We start from the raw sequence: 6,000 nt of genomic DNA on the forward strand, positions 1-6,000 counted from the left end.
CACCAGCATTTGTTAACTTCAACCGCCACCGTATTCAATAAATTAGAAAAGGTATTTATTCTTGCATTTTCAAGCTTAGGTCAGCCACACATCCGAAATTTCTCCCGCATCCGCAACGCCCTAGGAGCTTCGGCGAGTCCTCATCTGGGATTTTGCATATTCCCGAGGCGAGAGCCTTATAGTTTGAGTTCCGTAATGAACGGAAACAAATATCCAACGGCTTGAATATTTCGCATCTTCGAGTCGTGCTTCAGAGTACTGATCGATGTTTCTCTCGTAAGATCGTTAACGAACCGGCGCCAGTAACCCCGTTTTATTTCACGTAGTTTTTCCTTCCTAATGTTCCGTGTAAGGACATGAGACATTGATTGATCTTGAGCCAGTGATGATAGCAACCGCCATCGGCAGGTGCTGACTACCATTGAAGATCAGATATTACATTCCATTTGCAATTTTAACTGTACCGAGGTCGAGCTGTCACTTTGCTTACGCCGGTTGTCTAGCAATCCATGTCATTTCTCCTATGTTCAAATTAAAGTCGTAACAGAGATTTTGAATTTCCGAAGCTGGATTACTATCGTAAAGGGCAAAGACCAACCACGTCGAACAAACGAATTCAATCACGCTGCAGAGACTTCGGTTCCTCATCATTGAGATTAAAATTAGAAGCTTGCTATGTTCCATTCAATGAAAATGCATCACAACTGCGATAATCTAGGACATCAGATCGGATCCGTGATTACGTTAAATAAATTAGTTGTCGAAGGATACGATCGCCGCAATCAAGGGACATTGCTCAGTTAACTGCGGAGCGACTTTAAAGATGATCGGTAACGTGGAAAGTGGTGAATCAACTGCACGATGTCAGAAAATACAAGAAATCCAATTTACACTGATATTCTGTCCTCATGCCGGGAACTACAGATTGTATTTCAATTTCCTAAGCCCGGGAGGTACTATCTTCGGATTTGTAGCCGCCAAAACCCGTCCTTCATCAGAAAATTAACAGTCAAAACCGCGTCGCTAGCCACGCCGTCAATTTCCACGTTGCGAGAAGGCATGTAGATGCGATACTCAATTGTATTTAGTACTTATTACTAGCGATACCGTCGGCTTGATTCAGGTCAGCCACGAATACTTGCAGTCCTAAGCGAGTAAGGGATCATCCATAAATGACGTAGCATTATTTAAGTGATTTTTAACACCCCCTTCCCCATCGTAGCATTTCGTCACAAACCCCTAAATACCCCCTAGTAATTACGTAGCTTGACGGTTAACCTCCCCCCCCCCCCCTTGACCCCGTAAAAAATTCAAAATAAAGAAAAACGATGTTAGTTAGATGAAACGGGTAAAGCTACGTAGCATGACATGACCCCCTACCCCCTGTCGTCACACATCATCACAAAATACAAAACTCCCCCCTCCCCCATATAATGCTACGTCATTTATGGATGATCCCTAAGTACGGATTGTATTTGAATTTGCCAAACCCAGGAGGTACAATCTTCGGGTTTGTAGCAGCTAAACCCGCCCTTACTTAGAACATCAACAGTCAAACCCCAATCGTGAGGAATTTACTGAATTTATGATATTGTTCGCTTGATTCAAGTCAGTCGCGAATACGTGCAGTTCTGGGCGAGTAAGTAGATGTATTATTCCTCACCATCTACTGTGTGTTTGCTGTGAGATGTGGGCGAAGTTGGATTATTATTAGACGAGACAACCTTAGAAAGGGGATGCCGGTATCTTTTTAGCGATGCAGCTGATTATACAGAAAAGACGCTTAGATCAAGCGACAAGACTTGCAATCACGGTAATAAACACTTTCAGAGATCCACCATAGCTGTTACCACAATAGATCTTAGTCCTGGTCGCAGGGGTTCGATTTCTACAAAAAAGTCTAAAGCAAACACCATCGCACAACTGAGAAAAACAAACCGCACTGGGGAGAACAAAATGCACTTGTTACCTGATACTAAGCTCGGTTATGAATCGACCAGTTAGATTATATCCGGGAGAGGGTCCAGAAAAAAACCAATTGAAAAAAATGGGCCAGGCGTCCAGAATAGCAAAACCCAGAATTGGAATACCCAACATGAAGGAATTTGGCTTAGGTATAGTTTTCTCCAGTTACCTCGTGGTTTCAGAAGCAACCGGAAGTGGTCAGTGAGGCCGAAGACTTGTAATTCGTTGAAATGTGATACACATATTGATGCATGAACCAATCAGAATGTTGCTAGTTTGCAACTCAAGTACTCAAACACACTGCTGAAACGAATTTCCCTAATAAAACATTCAGTTCTCTTAAAGGGCCAACTAGTCTTTAAATCGTGACCTGGTCCTAGCTTGTTCGAGGGACTCTAGTAGTTCACTAGTGGGATGGGTACAGTCCAGTGTTACTGTCGACTCTAAAGCTAGCTAAATACTGTATTAAATTTCAAACTCTTTGTGGAACTTACCGCTGATTTGAAGTAAATTTTTTGGAGGATACATTTTATGAAAAAAAAACCCACAAGTACGTTAGGTATCATTTTGAAATATTGGGAGTATCGGCTAGGCGACCTGTCGGACCTCAAGGAAAATTTGAGGTAATGCACCATAAGTAACATCTACTTGGTGTAAATCGAATGTGTAATATTTGTTACACCTTGTCACACAAGCAAATGATTGGATCCTAGAAAATCGTGGCAACGCCTTCTGAAATTAATTGAAGCTTACCCAAACTCGAAGTTTAATTAGAAACCGGCTCACCAGAGAATCCCACGCCCAATATCTTCTCCAAGCACTCAATCCAACAAAATCGAAAAAATCGCGTGACATCCGGCTTTAGCGCAGACTGTCAGCACTGCGTCCAAAGCTGTATCTCGCGCTCATATTAACTCGTATGAAGTAACCATTAAACGTGTGCCTCGTTTAGACGGCTGACTGCGCACGACCGACAAAGCACCGAGAACGTAAAGATCTGGATTAGCTAAGCCGACTTTCAGTAGTTAGTAAGATACAGGACGGGGGCACGATGAACGCCTACACGAAATGTGGCTCCATCATCTTCATAGCCGACAACGGCTGCACACCAAATACGGAGAAAGCTTCAAGATGGAACTGCGGTCTTTCCGCGGCGTTTTGATATTTTGTTGCTTTATACTGATTGATGACAGGGTGCTGAAGTCAAACCCACGCACTTATTTAAAGCCTTTTTTGAGCTTGCGCGCGCAGTTTCTAGTCAGGTAATTACGATCTGTTCGTCGTGTATCTGTAAATAAGAGTGCTCGCTAGAGCTAGCAGCTACTAAGGAAATTCAAAATATTGGTCGCAAGGTGATAAATAAAATTAAATGGGAAATTTGACTTACGTTGACATCGTCTCATTCTTTTCGTACGAACTGTGCCTATAATTGTGAATTTTTCTTTTCAAGTGTATTTCTATCATTTTTGGAGTTTTAATGTGCCTTTGCACATTAAAGTTCTATTTTTTAGTCTTTGTATTTGTCAAATTTTTATTTAGCATCTCATTGGAACTTCATCTGGCATAAATTTTCATTTTGTTTTTCATCCTGATTGTTCCTTCACCAAGTAAGGCGCTGACTTCATGAACCAGTCGCTGTATGTTCAAATGTCCATTAATAAGTTGAAGGTAAGAGATGAGATCGAAAAGTTGAACCCAGCGTAATGATGTACTTATCGTGACCTTCAGTACCACTGGTTTGCACTTAATTGTCTCCATCCGGGGAGATACAACAAAGTCCCAAAGTTACCAAAACGTGGATCAAAATTTCACTAGAGGATTTCATACATAGTTTCACTTTTGTATAGACTAATTACCTAAATTATTATAATCCCGTACGGATAAACAACCACGAGCTGAAAGCCTAGATTCTAAGCGTGAATGCAAAAATCATGTCACTTTTTTGATACCATCAACACTTTCGGAATGACGATTATCAAATGTCATACTCACAATCGTTGGATGACTTGTCAGCCGAATCTCACTTCCACTTTTTTCCCAGAGTGACAAAATGCAACACTGCCGTTTGTGAATTATGTAAGACTGAATTGTTTCACTAGCACTGTTGAACATTGAGAAGAACACTAAACAAATTCATTAATTAGAACCAACAAAATTCAGTTTTATTATTTCTTCGCCCAGCTAAAATAATAAACAAAGTCAACCGATCGCCAACTCGTCCGAAACTGCGTTGTTGTTATTATTCCCCATTCGAAAACTCCCTTCGCGTTTTATTCCATTCCGATCCGAGCATTAATTCAGCAGCGCACCAATAAGCGAGCACATCTGTGTCTGTTCCGCTCGTTCCACGTTTGTTTACTTCTTGTGTCGTCGAATAACAAAACACCACATGGCTGGAGCAGCCAGCAGTACTAGCCTGAACTCTTTCGCAACACAAAACACGCTCCGTTGCCGTGCGGTTCCCGGTTTGCTTTAGTGGCAAAGTGGAAGCACCCCTTTCTCCAGCTTACATACGTACGTACGTATGAGCGTGCGTGTGTGTGTTTAGTTTGTAACTACACACTCTATTGTTGGAATAGCATGTACGTAAACAGAAAGGGCGCAGCCCCTTTTGCAATCTAATAACAAACAGTTGGAACAGTAGGAACAGCAGCAACAACATCAACGACATTCACTTCCGTACAAGTCAAACTAGGCACACACAAAACGCAGGGCTACAGACAGCAAATTGATCTGTCTATTCCGATGACGGAATATATGCGGGCTTAGATCAATCCGTGTTGAGTGATTATTATTCGGTTCGATTATTCAATTTCAATCCTCTGGAACTGGACGAATAAATTTCAAACAAGCACAGAGTTCAGACTTCTTGAATGGGAGAACCGACGTCGAGCGTTCACGATTATCGATTTTCTCCTGCGTGAGGAGCAAAAACGGGTGATTTCCCCTTCTCGAAAAAACTATGGTGTTTCGATAAGTTCTCGCCTCTTTTACGCAAATTTGGATGGGAACGGAACGATTACTGCCTTAACCCATTCGCATCGTAGCAGGCGAGGTCTGGAAAAAAACCTGGTGGATTAATTGAAACTCACGGTTTTTAATGAGAGCGAATCAGGCCTATTACGATGGCTAGCCGATTAGGAAATGCATCATTCACTTTTCCTAGCATTCTATTTTATTTTCTTATCAGAAAAAACACATTCAAGGAACTACACTTACACACTGGGGGAAAACAGGCGATAAGTAATCTTCCGATGGTACACTGGAAGTGCACTGAACGCACTTTTTTCTCGCTTCTTCAAGGCAACGCTGTAAGCACACACATCCAAGAATGCACACCTTCTACAAAATTCGCATAGCGTCGATTACCATGGCTAAAGTAACGCACCACCGAATGACACCTTTTCCTTCCTAGGTACAATGCAGGAATTGCACGGGAGTCGAGCACACTTGCAATTATCATACGGTACTCGAACACTTTACATCACGCGAAACCACCGAGAAAAAAAAAGCAACACCACCGAAAGACGCGCACTGCAATCGACGACCGCGCGGGGTCCGGCCCGAACGATGAATCGAAGGAAGAAGAAAAAACGCATAAACTCAAACCGCGCCGCGGAGCACCGTACAGCACGCGAGCAGGTCTCCACACAGAATGAAAAAGCAAAACATGGGTGGTTGCTTTGATGTGTACTGTATCTACTTTTACACACACAAACACAGCCGCAGTTACTATCTCCGCTCGCGCGCGCTCACCTACACTGTTCGAAAGTTGCAATATTGTGTATACGTGTACACGATTCGCGATGCCGCTAAACGACGCCGTCCGTCCATGCGATGAGTAATAACAGCTGGCTCTACGCATTCGATCGAAATGGAAGCAAAAGTTGTTTTGCGTGTGTGTTCGATGTGAGCGCGAGAAATGAGCTCACTATAGTCGCGGCTTCTCTCCAGTGAGAGCGTGAAGGTGATAACGGAGGGTTTCGCTCCGTTGTGCTGGTGATCAGTGATGCCGTTATATTCCTTTTTCTAGAG

At 42.8% G+C, this 6,000-nt stretch overlaps 1 protein-coding gene across 7 annotated transcripts in view; it reads right to left on the bottom strand.

The window, feature by feature from the left end:
- Window positions 1-5,649, bottom strand: part of LOC131687593 (uncharacterized) — a 152,914-nt gene extending 147,265 nt beyond the window's left edge. For 5 of the 7 annotated variants that reach the window (XR_009305211.1, XR_009305209.1, XR_009305207.1 and 2 more), the window contains exon 1: window positions 5,185-5,649. The gene's annotated coding sequence lies outside the window, so the exon portion shown is untranslated. Of the gene's footprint in view, window positions 1-3,957; window positions 4,089-5,057; window positions 5,077-5,184 lie in introns of those variants that run through there. The other 2 variants (XR_009305208.1, XR_009305210.1) reach the window with 2 other exon arrangements.
- Window positions 5,650-6,000: the final 351 nt, after the last annotated feature.

This window comes from Topomyia yanbarensis, chromosome 1, assembly GCF_030247195.1.
Source record: "Topomyia yanbarensis strain Yona2022 chromosome 1, ASM3024719v1, whole genome shotgun sequence".
In the NCBI taxonomy this organism is placed as follows: Eukaryota; Metazoa; Arthropoda; class Insecta; order Diptera; family Culicidae; genus Topomyia; species Topomyia yanbarensis.